Below are 19,669 nucleotides of genomic sequence, written 5' to 3' on the forward strand. Positions count from 1 at the left end.
TTGTGTGGACCTTCTCTGACATGATAATAACGAAAAAGTGTGTACTTGTGAACCACCCCACTCCTCCTCCTGAGAGTTAGACCTGGGCTGCTCTGTCCCGTCTTCAACTTGGGGAGCCTGGTGAGAAGTGGCCTTCTACGAGCAGCAGGCTGCGTTATTACGACGGGTGCTGGGTGTTAGAGAGCAGATGCTCTCTAACACCCAGCACCTGATGTAATTCTACTAGCATTAGGCAGCGTTATTACAGCGGGTGCTGGGTGTTACAGAGCAGGCGCTCCTGCTGGGATCGATAAACAAAGCCAGAATCATTGGGTAAGGAGCTGATGTACACGTTTTAGGCTTTATTTCAGAGTGAGCCTTTTGCATAGTGATGAGTGTGTCTCTCGGGAGTCAGACAGGTTGTGTTGATTTATGAGGCAGACTCTGCCTTAGTGCGCGCTCCCCACGTCCAGCGCCCCCATCGGCCTCATTGGACCAGCGACGCCATTTCTCCGTGAGCCTCCAAGCATGGAGCACTGTTGCAGACCCTTGGTGTATATCATATGTTCTCCTAAAGGCCGGCACAGTGCGTTTATCTGCAGGACACCGGGATGTTTTCCTTCCCTGGATAACAGGCTGGCACATTTCATTACAGTTCACACGGTGCAGCTCTAACCTGCTTTACAAGTGATATTAAAGCAGGCTAGAGCTTTACAGGAGAACATATAATATACACACGTGTCTGCAACATTGTGCTCCATTGTTTTCATACGACTTCAATGATCCAGCGTCATATATGCCAGCTATGGCTTTTGGGAGTTTCAGTCCAAAACACATTAACGTACCATGCAGCTGCAATTGTACTCGGAGCTGGGATTGGGTGTATGTGTATCATAGGCAGTGTGGGAGGGAAGGGGTGCAGTGGGCGCGCCTAGACATACTGCAATTGATTTACTGGCACAACTGCACTTTATCACAAAACCAGCTGAGTTTTCGGGAGGGGCCGTTGTAAAGGACATAACCTGGGCATTTGTCCAATAGCTATGCCGTAGTATCCAACATTACTCATTTTGTCAGCCCCTTTCGTTTCCCCTCCAGTAAGGTGCTGCATGAGACATTTCCTTTGATTTGGCATAACAAGGCCGCAGATTTATTTTTACATATACATAACCACTGCAAACAGGTATTAAAAATTAGTTCCAAAAGGTGTGGCGACTGCTCCTCGTCCTGCTTCCCCCTTTACCTCCATATTGTTTGCAGGCACAACTCCCCCAAGGCCTTCGAGTCTGAGAAATCGCCTGCCCCTGCAGGTCTTTGCGGACTGGGGGAGCGCCGTTTGTTGGGGGGAAGTTGAGCCCCAATTGCTACCGCCAGACACCCCCGCCGTTTAGGCTCCCAGGAGGCGCTGTCTAGAATGGGCGAAGCCCCTTCCGGTTTAGCAATGGCTCATTCGGAGTCTTTGTCTTATCATAGGTTGCCACAACCCGCCTGTCCATCCTGCGACAACGACGTCCAGGCTCTGTCATAACTGTAGGGTGGGAGGGTGGGAAAACGAAGTCCTCCACTTTTGGCGGGCGCCCGGCTGCTGGGAGAGCTGCAAGTGCCCCTGCGCCGGGCGGCCGCCGCTTTTATGTCCCAAGCCCCGCCTCCTTCCTTTGTTGCCCTTCGCGGGCTTTCCCGGGCTCTTGGCGCCCTCTCCTCTGGCTCCTTTGCCGCCCTCTCCCCTGCCCCTGGGGGGGAGGGGCAAGAGAGCGTCAAGGAGGAAGGCCCCTGCCCCGGTTATCGGGGTGCCTCCTCCACTTGCTGCGCTCTCCGTTCGTCACCTTCATAACCTGGGCATTTGTCCAATAGCTATGCCGTAGTATCCAACATTACTCATTTTGTCAGCCCCTTTCGTTTCCCCTCCAGTAAGGTGCTGCATGAGACATTTCCTTTGATTTGGCATAACAAGGCCGCAGATTTATTTTTACATATACATAACCACTGCAAACAGGTATTAAAAATTAGTTCCAAAAGGTGTGGCGACTGCTCCTCGTCCTGCTTCCCCCTTTACCTCCATATTGTTTGCAGGCACAACTCCCCCAAGGCCTTCGAGTCTGAGAAATCGCCTGCCCCTGCAGGTCTTTGCGGACTGGGGGAGCGCCGTTTGTTGTGAGGAAGTTGAGCCCCAATTGCTACCGCCAGACACCCCCGCCGTTTAGGCTCCCAGGAGGCGCTGTCTAGAATGGGCGAAGCCCCTTTTGGTTTAGCAATGGCTCATTCGGAATCTTTGTCTTATCATAGGTTGCCACAACCCGCCACGCCAAAGGTGGGTTACCGCCCACCGTGGCTCCCCCTTTTCCTATTTTGTAGTTCTAGCAGTTCTGAGTACACCTTGCTGCCCAGTGCAACTCCGTCTATCCTCCTTTGACCAGGGATTTCACCTTTGCCCGTTGTGCCTGATCTATGGATACTTCAGTCCCCTCCTTCTTTCCGTCGTACCTTGACCTGCTCTTGCACAACCGGCTCCCGGTTTGACCACCGCTTTGAGGCCAACTGCCTCCCCTTTCCTCAAACCATCCCTTTGTAGCCCCAACTCTCACAACCCTCCGTGCCTGCTATCCCCCTGCCCCTGCAGGTGATTCTGGGCTGAGAGAGAGCCATTTGTTCGAAGAAGCGGAGCCCTCGTTGCCACCACCCGACGCCCCTGCCGTTTTAGGCTCCCAAGAGGCTCTGGCCCGACTCCGTTTCTTGCATAGTCCAACCACCTCCTTTGTAGACACCGCTCTCTCAACCCTCCATGCCTGATACCCACCTGCCCCTGCAGGTGTTTTGGACTGAGAGAGCGCAATTTGCTCGAGGAAGCGGAGCCCTCGCTGCCCCCACCAGACGCCCCTGCCGTTTTAGGCTCCCAAGAGGCGCCGGTCCGACTCCGCTCCTTGCCCAACCGTCTCCTTCGTGGACACAACTCTCTGCACCCTCCGTGCCTGATACCACCTTGCCCCTGCAGATGTTTTTGGGCTGAGCGGGTGCCATTTGTTCGAGGAAGAGGAGCCCTCGTTGCCACCACCAGACGCCCCTGTTCTTTCAGGCTCCCCAGGGGGCTGGTCCGATTCCGTTCCTTGCCTTGTCCAACCATCTCCTTCGTAGACACGACCCTCTCAACCCTCCGTGCCTGATACCACCTTGCCCCTGCAGATGTTTTTGGGCTGAGAGAACACCATTTGTTCGAGGAAGCGGAGCCCTCGTTGCCACACCAGACACCCCTGCCTGTATTTGAACAGAAAACAATTTGTTATCCACCCAATGCAGACATGAGGCATACTGTGGACACTTGTAGGCTGTGTCCCAAAAGCATTGCCTCGTGGATAGGTACCTTCCCTCATACATAAATGCCTTTGTCAGCTGAGTGAATAATTGACCACCCTGTCATCTCCGGGAAATCTTGGTTGGTGCAATCGCTACCTGTCCGTATGGGTCATCTCCCCCAAGAAATGCCTCCCGGAAAAACCTTTCGAATGGCTCCTGAAAACCAACCAGCCTATTATCCCTCGACCTTCCTCATAACTACTAAGTACTCCCATATCTAAACAACTTCAGGCCATGCTACAGCCTTCTGCCGAATTGCATTCTGGTATTTGTAGTCTCGTTATCCAGAAGTGGGGCTTATTTGTATCCATACAACCTATACTATTAGCCATAATTTTATTATCCACCCGCCATGTTTCCGCTAATCTTTCAGTAATTGTGCCTCTTAAAAGAATGTTAAGTCCCGTGGCACGCTATCCTGTCCTAAAGACGTAGAAACCCACTTTAAGAAACCTTTACTCGGTCCAGATGCACCCTAACATTTTTCTTGGATGTTGCATAAAAGTCCAGACACGCAAGTTCCGCACGTTGCTGTGCTATGGCAAATGTACTTAACTATTCACCTCCCGCGGGAGGGACCAGTGACTCACTACGCGCAGCAGTGCCCCCCCCACGCAACAGTACCCGGGGCTGTCCCCCCAATTGCCTGGCCATATGCCCCCCTGCCGTAAAGCCAAGGCGCTCAACCCAGGAGATATACCCGCACCCATCTCTCAAACCCAACAGTTGTGGTCTGTGTATACGCCTAAGGGATACGCCAGGCACAATCCCCTGGCCATGCACCCTTCTTGCACCTGTTACCATCGATGGCTAGTAAATACCACAATATTCCATGGCCATGTGCGTACACCTGTTACCATCAATGTACAGTAATACCACGGGAAACCATATCCCATGGCCATGCACTTACACCATGTTTGCACCTACTAACATCAATGGTCAGAAATCCCTATTCGTAGAAAGTATTCCCTATTATTCGTGTGGACATTACTGGAAACCAACTCTGATTACTTTTGTTTTTTGGAAAAACCAATCCCATGCTTGAGAAGGCCGTGATTAACCCCTTCGCCAGACCCTCAACCGCCACGTGAAACCTACTGAAACCTGCGGTCTTTACGGTCATAACTCCCCCATGGCCACATTAATCCCATCTTTAGGAACCTGCTATGCGCATCCGTTCCCAATGTGGTGAAAGACATCGTCTGGCCACCATGCTGGTTAATGCCCCATGACAGTAATGTAGGTGATCGTAATAGTGAACACCTTCCGTTCACAAATGTAACCCCTAAACTGATGGTGATACTCCCAGCCACGGCTGCCGACCCTCCTGCACCCGGTGAAGCCTGACATTTTGAATAAGTGGCACACTAGCCGCTCGAGGCCCCCTGGTTCCTGTTTCCCCTTCACACGGGCCTACCTCTACGCGCTATCGTGCACTAAGGCTGTTCATCCAATGAACTCGCAGTTGCCAACTGGTGACATCCACTTCTGAAACAATTGAAGGATTTGCCCAAAAGCTTTCTCCCCAAAAGACATCACCCATAATACTAGATTTTAGTGCGTACAATTCCCTTCTCCCTACGACATTTTTCTCAGCACACCAGTGCCCTAGAAACCGTGTGTTTTTAAAACCAAAGGGGGCCTTCCACCATGCTGTGCGTGACCTTAAAGGAACTCCCTTTCTCCTGCCTACCTAATGTGCAGCCTAGCGGCAAATAGCCAAAAATTAAACCCCCCGACCGCACTGGGGATGCACCCTGTGGGCAAGGGGTGACATGGAGTGTACATCGTAGAAACCTACCTTCCTAACACAACAACGACCCTCCACCTGTATTACAAATGCACCCAATGCGCAGATGCCTTTTTCTCATGAACCAAGCCGAACGTTCCAATTAACTCGCTACTTGACGTCACTGCGTCACTATTTGCTTCAATTCCCAGTCGTCCCCCTCCGATGTTCTTCCTCCCATCTTCGGAACTGCCTGCTACAACGTGGACAGGCATCCTAGTTCACATTCATATGATCACCCACGACACATATTCACCCCACTCGTCAACCGCCGACTTATGAAAATACCTCGTGTGTGGCGGAGGTCCTCGCTCATGCCCCTTGCGACTTTTCTCATATATCGCGAGACCTCTTCACAAGTTAAAGATGTTGCCCCGCGTTGATACACTGCTACTGGATAATTCCAAATCGCACATTACAAAAGCGCAGGGTCATTTCGGTAACTCATGTCATGTACTGCATTGCCGTTCTATGAGCTGTTTATGTTAGGAGTGCTCTATATATTTATCCCAGCCTGCATTTCCGCCACCCATGCGGGGTGGTTACATAACTTCATGCCTTGCAATATTACACGGACGTCCTGTAATGGCAACAGCAACCCCCTACACCACTAGCCAAGAGTTCCCAACTGGAAATATCGCCTGATGCCAGAGCAGGTGGCAATGCGGTATACAACAACACCATACACGCTGCAGTACAAACTAAAACAACTCCCAGCAATCTACCAACACTCCAATATAGCACAGAACGCTGCCAGTGATGCCCAGACGCCATGACCTATACTACTGCAAGCCCCACTACAGGTTGTAACACTGAAAATCCCTAGCTCACATGTTAACACACGAGCCGTGTACCATCCTAATATTCGCTGGTGCCACCGCGCAAGGTTTCACCCCCCTGAAAGTCGCTGATGCCACAGCACAAGGTTTCACCCCCTGAAAGTAGCTGGTGCCACAGCACAAGGTTTCACCCCCCTGAACGTCGCTGGTGCCACAGCACAAGGTTTCTCCCACCTGGAAGTCGATGGTGCCACCGCACAAGGTTTCGCCCCCCTGAAAGTCGCTGGTGTCACAGCACAAGGTTTCACCCCCCAGAAAGAACAACCTTCCTTTTATCAAAAAAGGGGGGGCTTGCTACAGCCGTTTCATACCCCTGTACCATACAACAGTTATGAGTCTACGCAATTTCAGTGCCACTCATTATGTTCATTCCCGTAAAGCATTAAGTTCCCATCAAAATAACACTCGGCTGAACTAACAGTCTGCTGATACAATTTGCACAAACCTCGATACGAAATATACACAGCAGTTTCAAACGTGTGTATTTCCAAAATACATCGACTCTGGTGCGACCCGAACCCACAACCTTTGAAATGCTTTCCAGCATCCTTAGCAGTCCAACGTGCTATGCATTGCGCAACAGAGCCTCCTAACAGGCTTAGCACAGTGTGCATTTTTATAGCGCTATGAATTTTTACCCACAGTGTGCGGTGCTCATTTATCGACCTCGGACGGATGAAAGGCAGAGTTGGGCCCCGCCGGGTTTCAAACCTGCGTTCGCATGTTCTGCACAGATGTCCAAAGCTAGCGCTCTGCTCGCTGTGCCACCTGACTGGCTGGATGGGGGCCTCGGGCATTAGCAGAACCCCAGTACAAAAGTCTGTAAATTTGAGGCGATGAAGCCTGGGCTCGGGGACTATTTATTTTCCGCCCCTATTAAAAAACGGGTGGGCCGTTTCAGATAAGCCCTGCCATTCGATCGCCTGCGAGCAGGGCTATACTTCATGCAAACATCCGGAAAGTCCAACCCCCGCTCGCGTTATCTCTTGCCTGCCCTGCAAGTGCCATAAATTCCCCCAACTCAATTCTAGCGGAGGAAATGCCTGCGGACTCTTGGCCTCGCGGCATAAGTGGCGCCTAGCGCCACCCATCAACTCCACACCCTACCTTAGGTAAATCTGCCGAACTCCCGAATAGACGCCCTGCTCTCTCCGCCTCGTGAGCAACTGGATTCGTCCCTGGGCTGGAATTTCTGCCGCCACTCCAACCGGACCGCTTCTCTCTCCATAACCCCCGACAAGGAACAGGAAAACTGGAATCGGTCCTTTCTCCCCCAACGAAATCCTCCTTCCATGGCATGAAAACGAAGTCCTCCACTTTTGGCGGGCGCCCGGCTGCTGGGAGAGCTGCAAGTGCCCCTGCGCCGGGCGCCCGCCGCTTTTATGTCCCAAGCCCCGCCTCCTTCCTTTGTTGCCCTTCGCGGGCTTTCCCGGGCTCTTGGCGCCCTCTCCTCTGGCTCCTTTGCCGCCCTCTCCCCTGCCCCTGGGGGGGAGGGGCAAGAGAGCATCAAGGAGGAAGGCCCCTGCCCCGGTTATCGGGGTGCCTCCTCCACTTGCTGCGCTCTCCGTTCGTCACCTTCATGACGCTTGGGTGGCACCTCAAAGAAAAGGAGCCTACAGTCGTAAATCCTACTTTGGAAGCTGTGCAGTTAGAGCAGCATCTGTGGAGTTCAAGGGGGGGGGGGTAATTTAATGAATATGTTGACCCAACTGTGCATTTTGAAAGCTCACTGAGGCCACGACTGTATTCAAAACGACCACATCCCTTTCAATTTACCCGCATTTGGCTGTCCTCTAAGAAATTCATACAGATTAAGAAAGTTCGTGCATATGTAGCCCCTTTTTCCCCAGGTCTAACTTGGGAGCCTGCACTTGACTGGGACAATAAGTGGGGGGGGGGTTTGGAAAGATAGCCACAAGGATAACCTGAGGCGTTTCACACGAGTACACATTAGCTCTACATCATGTGCCATCATCTGGGTGTAGTTGATCACAGCTGTTTCACTGCATTTGGTGAAAGGCCGTTTTGCCAGGTTTTTTTTCTGCATTTTTGTTATGGGGTTTGGGGTAGGGGAAAATTAAGTAATTGTGGGTGTTGGGAGTGCGCCCCCATAGATAAATGGGGCAAAATGGGCAGGCGCCGTGGTGGTCCATAACCCCTTGAATCATCTTTCCATTCCCTGTTGATGCTCTACATTCTTGGCTGCCTCTCCCTTGCCTGATGCCTTAGAAATATTGCCTCCTGCATTCCTTAATCGGCTGTTGCAAGACCCCCCCTGTGGCATGGAACATGCATATTCGCAGCCACTGGAATGTAAACATGTCTGTCTTCAGCACTTAGCAATGGCTGGTTTGCTTTCGTCTTTGCACTTTTTTTTGGCAAATGGCCTGAACGATGGCACATGAATGCGGTTGCACATTGATGGTGCCATTTCACGACCAGGTCCATTCCACTGAATGCCCAGCACCTCTGAAAAGCTGGTGGAGATGATTGATCAAACCGCAGTCGCTTTGACAAATCCCGGCAGCCCCAAACTCAGCCTTTTATCCTTCCGAGGTCGATAAATGAGCACCACACACCGTGGGTAATAATAAGCAGCACTCGGATACCTGAGGGTTCGTAGCACTATATAAATGCTAAATTATTATTATTATTATTATCCTGGCTCGGTTTGTTCGATCAGCCTGACAAAAGCACAATGTTGTATTTGAACAGCAGAAGTAGTTATAAAGCAACATACATTTGAGTAAAATGGTTATTCTTTAGGGCAGGGGTGCACACCTGATTTTGACAGTGGGCCAAAAGTACCTTACATGATGGCTATAGTGGGCCGAAAAGTAAATGTGGGCGGGGCGGTAGGCGCAGCAGGCGTGGCGTGGCGGGAGGCTTGGCCCCACCCCTCAACCAAACACTATGCCCCATGGCGCTCAACCAAACTCTATGCCCCATGGCTCCCATCCCTCAACCAAATCCTATGCCCCATGGCCCCCACCCCCAACCAAACACTATGCCGCATGACACCCACCCCTCAAGCAAACACTATGCCCCAAGGCCCCCACCCCTCAACCAAACACCATGGCCCCCAACCAAACACTATGCCCCATGCCACCAAGCATGCACCATGCATACATACTCATACAGACCCAAACCCCCCCACACCCAACTCGGCACACAAACTCACAAGCACACACCAATACACTATGCACCCATACAGACCCGAACTCCCCACCCCCCAACTCAGCACTCACAAGCATACACCAATACACTATGCACCCATACAAACCCAAACTCCCCACCCCCCAACTCAGCACACAAACTCACAAGCATACACCAATACACTATGCACCCATACAGACCCGCACCCCCTCACCCCCAACTAAGCACACAAACCCACAAGCATACACCAATACACTATGCACCCATACAGACCCGAACTCCCACCCCCAACTCAGCACACAAACTCACAAGCATACACCATGCACCCATACAGACCCCCACCCACAACTCACCATACAAACTCGCAAGCACATTCAGGCAGACGCGACACACACACCCCCTCCGCATCTCGACACACACTGCACTTGCACACAAACACATTCAGTCAGACCCGACACACACACCCCCTCCGCATCTCAACACACACTGCACTTGCACACAAACACATTCAGGCAGACCTAACACACACCCCAACCCCGCATCTCAACATACATTGAACTTGCACACAAACACATTCAGGCAGACGCGACACACACCCCAACCCCGCATCTCAACATACACTGGACTTGCACACAAAAACAAACATTCAGGCAGACCCGACACGCACCCCACCCCCGGATCTCAACATACAAGCAGCACAAAGATCCGACAAACGCGCACACACACACACACACACACACACACACACACACACACACACACACAAATATCCCCCCTCCCAAAAATAATCTGTACTTACCGGACGACGTGCTGGAAGGCAGGCTAGCTGGAACGCTGGCGAGGTCCGGTACTACGGCTGGCGTGGGCGGGGCAAGGCTGAAATGCCTTCCGCATCAAGCCTTACTGGCCACACCAACCGTAGTGCTGGCACTCCATTGGATCAGCACACGCGCACTACGTGGCTCGTAGGAGCTGCGTGGTTCGTGTGCACTGAACCAATGAGGGCCATTGTTTTGTCCGGCCCAGAAGACAACAAAGACTTTCCTAATGGAGGGGGGCGATGCTGCTTGCGGGCCGCCCTCCTTTAGGAAAGTCTTTGTTGCTGGCGGGCCGGACAAAACGGCATGGCGGGCCGCAACTGGCCCGCGGGCCGTATGTTATGCACCCATACTTTAGGGTATATCCTACTTTTTTCATCTTAACACTTCCAGACTTGTTCAGTTGCTTCGTTGAACTGCTTTGTGGCTGAAGGCAGACCTGGTTAAGACATTTTTTATCACACCAGTAGTGGGTTTACAACTCCAATTAAGTAATTAACTCTTAGAATACTGCTTTGAAAATCACAGGCATGCACTTTAAGCGCAAAGTCTGATAAGGCTTGATTAAAGTGAGCTCAAAGTTCCCATAAGGAGGTATTTTGGGAGGGGCAGGATCTGGGTGTAAATGGACATAGGGATTAAAATGACCATGGGCAATCAATATTTCGGCAAATAACCAAACGCCTACTGGCTTTGTGTGCCTAGGTGTTCACCATTTCAGAACTTCAGGTAAGAATGGCACCTGCCCGAGACTCTTCCATGGGTGGGTTCCTCACGAACTTCCTTACTTGCTGGGATGTGTCTGGGTACCCATCTGGCTCCCTGCGCTGGTTCTGGGTCTTGGTAATTGTCATTAAAATGCGTACTGTATTAAAATGTGTAATATTAATATTTGTGCTATTATTTCAGCATACTGGGACACAGTGGATTCCTGTTAGCAGGTAGCAGTTGAGCACTGCTTGGAACTGGCCCTTCAGTGGATATAGAGGAGGCGGACAGGAGCCACAGAAAAAGTTTTCCCGATGCAAATCCCAACCCTGGTCCATCAACTGCATCAGAGGTAAGTGCCATTAGAGTTGACCAAAAATTAGTTTGTGCCCTTATGAAATAAATAAATGCTTTTTCTCTATCCAAATACTATCGGTTGTAGGCTTCTGTGTCTCCACCCCAATCTCAAACCCTCCTCCCCAACATTTCTATTAAGCCATAGGGCTTCTAGACGACTGTGTCAGAGGGTGGGAAAAGGTAGCTCAAATACTGTGGCTCATGTATTAACCGGTTATTGTCCATCACTCATATGCCCACATGCAAACATATTGCTTTGTCCATTACTTATGACCCGTTAAGCTTCAAATGTCATAGTGGTGTCCTATGTTATTTTTTTAGATTGTTACAAAAGCAAGCACGCACATAGTTAAATTCCCATAGGTATATGTTATCGGCATCAGTTGGCCCGGGAGCCAAATTTAGCTCCTGGTAGGCATGGTGTAAAGCTAACCAGGCTCTTCAAGGCTACAAACGGGGCTAAATAGCCCCCAGCTCCGCTCAATTTCAAACCATGTGTATTTGTTTTGCTTGTATGGCTCCTTTACCAATGCACTGTCCATGGGGGAAACACAAGATTGGTAATTTCTTCACAATATACCAATTATGCAAAGAAATGGGAAAGAAGATAAATGGAGAGCCACTTCCTGGGGAAGTGACACTAATCTATATTAAATTCTAAGGAATTGCCATGGTTTCATCCATATTGACAGCTTTGAGAAATGTAGTAATTGGAATTACGAAAGCACATTAGAGGGTGTACAGTGAAAATTGTCTATGCTTTATTTCTCACAGCCATGTGTCAACCAAAAAGTACTTTGCTTGCTCTTTTCAAACTTTTTACACAAATCTTTTTTGCATTTCAGAATGTATCCATGTTAAAGCCAGGGAAATGGGCTTTCCAGTGCTCTCTGCATCCGAGTGCAGAAAAGCCCTCCAAAACAAAATTGGGAACTACCGGATGAAGAAGGAGCCAAACCTCGTCTTTTCTACACAAGTGTAGTTCCGCATTCCCTTGCTCTTTTACCTCGTCCTGGATACTATGTGACTCCCTGGACTGGTTCTCTTTCCCCTCTCAACCTTGCTCCCTGGGCTGGTCCCCACCGGACTCGCTTGCTCCCTAGGCTGGGCCTGTATACTCGTGTGACACCCCTGGACTGGTTCCGTGTCCCCTATCACCCTTGCTCCCTGGGCTGGACCGATCCAGACTGGTTCTGGGTCCCCTCTCACCCTTTATTTTTAAATTGTGAAGCACCCGTGTTTGGGATTGCTACAGTTGTGTTTTTGTGCTATGTACGCCGTGTCCGATTGAACCTCTGCCTCTTTTTAATAAATATAGTGGGGGAAAAAAAACCGTGTCGCTTCTTTTTAAATATAGTTTATATGCCATTACATGGTCTTGACTTTCATGGCCTTTTTACCTAAATGACTGTGACCTAATTAGTCATCACTATTGTTCTAAAGGCAATTCAAAATGCAACTCTCTGAAATGGGCAGCAATTAAGCCACAGTGATGCTTTTAAAGCCCAATTCAACAAGGTGCACCAAATGTGTTTTTAAGCATTTCTTTTCAGGATTATAGTAAACATTATTTTTGTTAAAACTCCTAAATTTATTTCCAGCTCATAAACCGAAACAATGCCTATATTGTTAAAGGATATTTTTGGGATTGCTTTGTTGTTTTGATTTGTAAAGTATTATTTGGTGACTACATTAATTGCTTTTGGATTTCAAAAGGTTTATTTGGGGATTGCATTGCATTGCTTTTGGATCAAGGGTACGTTTAGCCAAAAGGAAGCCAGCTGGGGATTGCATTGTTTTGGGATTTTTGCTGGATTGTTTGGGGATTGGATTGCTTTTGGATTTTTATAGGATTGTTTGGGGATTGGATTGATTTTGGGTTTGTAGTGGATTTTTAGTGGATTGGATTGCTTTTGGATTTTTAGTGGATTGTTTGAGGATTGGATTGTTTTTGGATTTTTAGTGGATTGTTTGGGGATTGGATTGTTTTTGGATTGTTTGGGGATTGGATTGTTTTTGGATTTTTAGTGGATTGTTTGGGGATTGGATTGTTTTTGGATTTTTAGTGGATTGTTTGGGGATTGGATTGCTTGGATTGTTTTGGGATTGCATTCCACCGAGGATTGCTAATTAACATATTTCAGGGTGCATGAAGCCAAAAAGAAGCCAAAAGCAATCCACTGAGTACAATGGGAGTTTCTGGAGTTAAATAGGATTTAAAGAGGATTTAAATGTTTGGGAAAATCCAGTAGCAATCCACTTTCAATCCAGATTTGTTTGGTAGGGTCTCTAACACCCAGCACCCGATGTAATTCTACGAGCATTAGGCAGTGTTATTATGGCGGGTGCTGGGTCTTAGAGAGTAGCCGCTCTCTAACACCCAGCACCCAGCCTACATTTGAAAATCAAAATTCCTGAGATTTATGCCCTGCCCACAGTCACACAAAACCCCGCCCATTTTCACCTGGCTGCGCCAACATGTCAAAAAGGTCAACTCTGTTGTATGTGATGTGGCGTCAGAAATTTGCAGTTCAAATTGAAATATGCATATTTCATTAAATTGCCTTTTCACATGTAAACTCCAAGAACCAATACAAAGGTTTTCCCTGAATTTTTCAGTACCGAAATTGGACATTTCACCTTAATTGTTTTTCATCAGGTTATGTAGTGCAGTGGTGAGTTGTCCAGCCTGCAAACCTGATGGCTGTGGTTCAGTGGGGCTGAGTCCACCCTAACCTGGGCAAAAAGAATGAAAGCAAAAGAAATGCGCATTCGCATTGAAAGTCGGCAAAAAAGAATGAAAGGTGAAGCAAAAAAACGCACATTATTTTGCTTCACCTGCATTCCTTTTGTGCTGGAAGCGTTACAGTCATTGCTGCAGAGATAAAGCCACACTCAGGCAGGGAGCCGCGGCGGCGCAGTCCTGCAAGCATAACAAATGGCTGCAAGCTGCTCGATCACTACTAGCTTTTAGACAAAAGGAGTATTGCCGTGTGATAGGCAGACATTGGTCTCAGTGAGTGTCACAAATAACACCACGAACAGAGAACAAGGTCACTGCTCGCCTTAGGTAGGGGGTGACAAGGGGGGGCACAGGATTTCAGAGGGGGGCACTCTCCCCCTCCTAGCGACGCCACTGGTAAGACTGCATACAGTGAAGGTCATTAAATAAGAGCACATTATTGACGCCAGGGTGCAGGACCAGATATAGAACCGTGGAGGGGACTCTGATGTGTGCCCCCTTGCCTCACCGCTCCACAGTGAATGAATTCATTTTGTGACATTGTTTGAATAACCCAAGGGGGAGGTGAGGCAAATTGTAAATTTTAGAATTTAGCAAAACTGGTCAAAACTATTGGGCCAGTTTGATGAGTTACTGGATTCCAGTAACTCATCAAACTGGCCCACATTGGCCAAAAGGTGGCTCACTTTGACCCAATAAATGGGCCCACACAAGCATTTTGCGTTCTTGGTTAAGCCATGGGCCTATTTCCCTGTATAGGCCAGTCCGAGCAGTCTGCAGTGGTGCATGGAGGTTAGCTTCCAAATTTATCACCAGGCAAGCAGCCAGAGCCAGTAGGAAGCTTTAGACTGGCCAGTTTGCAGACTGGAACCATGGGGGCAGTTGTTGGACCCCCCCCCAGAGGCTCGAGGCCTCACATGTTTGTAAAGGCAAAAGGCCCCAACGCTCTCCCCGATTGCTGGGCTGGGTGTTGGCAAGTGGCTGCGCTGGCATTTGTTTGGCTGTCGATTCTCGAGGACTCCCCACACCCCCAGAGTGAGTGTGCATTGTTGTGGGTAGCCGGTAAATGAATTGCTTTTTGCCTATTTTGTAGGAATTGGTCTGCAGTGTAGAGGAAGATTAAGTAGAGAGGTCCTTCCCACTTGATAACAACAGGCCTGAGAGCTAAGCCTAGCCCAACGTTTTATTCCAAAAATATCTTGCAGTGAACCTTTACATTTTACAGACATTGCACTGATGTTATACTTCAGAGGTACATAGAAATAATTTCTGCATTCTTGCTAATTCTATATCTTGGGGTACAATTAATTCTGGTGACATTCAATATTAGTAAAAAATTGCTAATCAAATTAGTTAATTTGCTAATTAAAAAATGTTAATTACCAAAATCAGCTAATCAATTTTTGAAAACGAATTAATTAATGCCTTGCGCTGTACTATCTGACCGACATATATCACAAGGCATATCCACCTGCACTGTACAATCATTCACATTTCTATCATTTACCTTTGAAACATCTGCCACCCAAATACGCCTACACAGCCCCCTCAACACATTCCTGATATATTGGTGGCTAGGCCCTTTAAATTTCCTTCTTCTCTTATGTGGACCTCATGTTGGATTTCATTTTTATTGAAGGACCAATAGCATTCATAGATGACTCTTAACCCCCTAATATCTATTCCACCCATCAGGGCTGGACTGTGGTCCAGTGTGAATACTAATTTGTCAATCCCCCCCCCCATCATGTTGCTAACTACAGCGGCTTCAAATGTTGTGTTACTGCCAAGATTACATTCCTCTGATCCATAAAGTGTGCTACGATTTTCAGAGGACAATGTGCTTCCTCTCTGTGCAATAGGATGCATCACATGCTAGGTAGGTGTGTGATAGCACACATCTGTGAGGATGTAGGGTTTCAGGAACATACTCAGCAACCATGCCCATTATTGCAGTAATCCCTCCATGATTTGGGCAATTTTGCTTTTAGCCGCATCATGGAGTCTTGGGTAGAGCTGGAATTTCTGGCACACTGTGTGAAGAACAGGTCAGCATAACAGACCATCTGCACATTGATGGAGTGTTGCATGAATCTGTTTCAGAAGACCAGCTCTTTTACCTGGGTGGTACAATGACCATGTGTATGCAGTCCAGGGACTCGATGCCGTTGGGGAAGCCTGGTATGGCATAACACTGGGCATCAATAGGGCTGTGTGGCCACTGGGCCATGGGGAAGCTGATGTGGTGCTGCTTCTATCACCTCAACACCTGTGAGAGATGCAGGCAATAAATGGCTGTGTGATGCTCTGGGTGGCCCAGAAATGGAGTACTGTAAACAGCTTCTTTTTATTTTATTTATTGTGTGCATGTTTTAAACAACCTTACAAAAGGCGTACAAGAAAAGTTGATAGTTAACTAAACAGATCCAAATATGAATACATTATAAATAAACAGTTAATATCCCAACAGATTACAATACAACATCAAGGAAATCTGTCATTATAAATAACATCACATGCTTCATACCAGGAAATCTCCTTAACGAGTTTCCTTTCAACAACAGTATGCGCTTATTACATTTAATCTACTTCAGAAACGAATTACTGCCAGAGATGTCAAACTTCCTTCACACATTCTTACCAAGTTGCAGGCTATTTAATATTGGACAATATAGCAGCAGGTGTTTCGAAATCTCTCTTTCTTTAGAGCAATATCTGCAATGTGCAGGGACTATATATGAACCTTCACGAATACTTACCATTTCTCTGGTTAATAAAAGATTAGACAGAAGTTTCATAAAAAAGATCCCAATTTTGCAATAGGAAACCTGATCAGGTTTGATTGATTTATTTTCGAACAGAAACCAAAAGGTTTCCTTACAGAGGTTACCGCATGATTTTTGTTTTTTTAGAATTTATAACCAATGAATTTGCCAGTGTGTATTGGGAAAAGGAATCAAACAGCCTTTGTGGGCCGATTTGGGTGTTTTCTATAAGCACACCATGGTCTGCATAAGTGAGGCAAAATACTTTTAGCCCATATAGATAAAGGGGATATAAAAGCAGCCTTTTTTAATGTGTTGCCCATATCAGAAACATGCAGGTTGAAGCGGCAGGGTGTGAGCATGCAACCTGCTTCCCACCTCTTGACATTGGACTATCTTTAGAAAGGAGTTCCTGAAGTTTTAAACTCACTTGTAATGATGTATCACAATGCAGATTGATTAATATATTCAAAAGACCCAAATGTAGGCCCAATGGTTTCAGCTTTTGCCACAAAAGGTGCCCAGTGGCCATGTCAAAAGCCAGTGGCAGGCCAATACCTGGGTTCCATGTGATAAAATCGTGGCAAAAATTGCTGTTTACATAACAAATCACGACAAAAAGGCCTTGGTTTTGCAGCCGCAATCCATGTAATGCGGGGGACACCCCTACAACCTCCGGACCCATTATACCATTAAAAGGGCGCAGGGGACAACCCCCGCAACCCCTGCTCCCCTTAAATGGTATAATGGGGTACACCTTTACCGGGTCAAGCACTGCATTTTTTCTGCTATTTTATTACTGCATACCAATACATGTTAAGAAGAGAGGAGATGCCTTTTTTCCATGCTGTTTTTTGGAGGCATTCAATTATAAATGAATTGAGGGTAGTAGTCACTCCATGAGGAAGAACAGTTTGGGAATTTTTAGGCACCCTAATTGTTTGGCCCAGAGTGCTAGAGCTCTGAAAATCCAGAGCTTCAGTGGGTAGTCTGACCATCAGGCTCAATGTAGCATACCATTTCTGCTAGGTGGCTAAAGTTGGTGGCATTGATTCGCTGGTCTGTGAGTTGTCTGGCAGGACAGCCGGTGCCTGTACACCCACGTTGTGTAGGGAGTTCCTGCTCTCCTACACCCCCCCTGGGCCTGGCACTGCTTTGAGTGGCTGGATTGCAGGCTGATGGGCTTCCTGAACGGAGTAGTCGAAGTACAGGCGGTTGGGATGTCTGGGTACTGGGGTGGAGGTTTATGGACTCCCTGTAGGGGGAGGGCAGTTGAGATGGTGTATGAAGGGCCAGCTGTGGTTACTTCTGCCATCCCAACTGTTCCTGTAACTGGATTATTTGTAGCTGCTTGAGGTGCAGCGAATATAGCCCTGCTCCTTCCAAGAGATTGGCAAAGTGAGTCTGAGTTGTGTCGGATTTGTATGTGCTGTACCCACAAGCTAATTGGTAGCTTTTACCAGCTTGGGCTTGTTGTAGGTGGTGGGAGGGCTTGCTGAGCTGATTTGGGTCACCTGTGTAAATGGCCACCTTTGCCAGCAGGTGCTGCTTGTATGTGCAAAGGTGGGTGCTAAATGAAGTGGTATGGTGTTGCATCCTTGGACGCGGTTTGACCGCCTGGTATTTGCCCTTTGTTTGTATGGCATTATGTGTAGAAGTTAGGATGGCATGGAAGACTATACCAGAGAGGCGTAAACCATTCATGCATTGGTTTTCACAATGTGGCTTTGCACGTTGTGAGCTTGTAAAATGACACCCAATGTATTTCAGTATGTTTATGCATAGGTCTGTCACATTTTGGTGGACGATTAGGTCATTCTTGCAGGTACCCAATCTAAACGTTTCACTGTAGCTGCAGATCTTAAAGTGTTAGGCGGATGGGGAAGGTGCTTGCAGATCTGCTGCACATCCTTGAGTGTTCGTTGGAGGGGACATATTTGAAAGTCTGCTGGGTATCTCATAGCGTTCAGTGGAGGTGGTACAGAATAATGTAAAATCAGCTCTTTCTCCGAACCCTATGATAGGTGTGTTGTTCGGTGGAGTCTGCAGATGTGTGCACACCTCCTGCAGATACTTTAGTGCACAGCTGAGACGTTTGCAGGGCTGTCGCAGATCCCTTAACATTTGCTGGAGTGTGCTAGAAGTTTATGCACCTGCTGTAGTTCCTTTAATGTTTGCGGAGGGAGCGATGTTTGGAAATCTGCTTCTGATTCTTCAGTGTTCAGAGGAGGGGAGATATTTCTAAACCTCTTACAGAGCCTTAACTCTTCAGTACAGTGTGAGATGTTAGCATACCTGACGCAGATCCGTTAGTGGTCAAGGAAGGGTGAGATATCCATTGTCCACACCTGAGAGCAACTTTCACACATCATTCAGTGCTGATTATGCGCTGAGCTACTCATTTGCATGGTTGCCATACAGGAGCCTCATGGGAATTGTTGCACTTCCTTCACAAAATGGAGCATGCACAGGGGCGCTCGAAAGCCCGAGTAAGAGAGCCGCCCTTTAGTGATGATCTTGGGAAATGGACCTTCGAAGCAGAATTTTCGCCGTTATGTAACCATCCTGAGCGCTATCGGCGAGGGTAATGCTAGGTGAATATGATGGATCCACCACCTGTAGGGCACGGGGCTCAATGTACTAGAGCTTGTGTGATTCTCCTGCAACCTGCACCATTGCTGAGAATATGGCAGAGCGGTGCTTGGTGCTGCTGGACTCTGTGAGGCCGTATTGGAGGAGTCATGATGGGCTGTGGTCGCCTGAGGCTCCCATGGCGTTGGGTGCTGTTGAATGCACCGAACATGCTGGCCTGCAAATGGATGACAGGGTGAGTGTATGCCATGGGCATGCTGCTTCGGCAGCTTTGTGTTGACTCTGCTGCATTATCTGGCACATGCCAAGTGAGCTAAGCTTATAGCGGCCCAGGAGGAGAGCGGACAAGACGCTAAGGGTACGGTGTAAAGGCGGTCCCCTATAGGAGTCTTGAGATGGGGCTGGGTGGATCTTACAGCAAGAACATAAATAAGTGCTTTTCATATCATGGCCAACTCATTCAGTCCTGTGCTGTGCTGTGTTTCTTTGGCCTGAATCGGTATCCTCTGAAGGCGTCTATTGAGCATCCCAAATCTCCCTTGCTGATGTTGCACCACATGTAATCAAGGTGCTGT

At 48.3% G+C, this 19,669-nt stretch overlaps 1 long non-coding RNA gene across 1 annotated transcript; it reads left to right on the forward strand.

Moving 5' to 3' along the window:
- The first annotated feature begins 272 nt into the window (after positions 1-272).
- LOC138521913 (uncharacterized) lies at positions 273-12,311 on the forward strand. Its single transcript, XR_011283168.1, has 3 exons — positions 273-312; positions 10,839-10,989; positions 11,840-12,311. It is a non-coding gene; the product is annotated as an uncharacterized lncRNA (long non-coding RNA).
- The last annotated feature ends 7,358 nt before the right edge of the window (positions 12,312-19,669 follow it).

The sequence above is a fragment of the Ambystoma mexicanum genome, chromosome 1q (assembly GCF_040938575.1).
Source record: "Ambystoma mexicanum isolate Mex_15411 chromosome 1q, UKY_AmexF1_1, whole genome shotgun sequence".
NCBI classification, from domain to species: Eukaryota; Metazoa; Chordata; class Amphibia; order Caudata; family Ambystomatidae; genus Ambystoma; species Ambystoma mexicanum.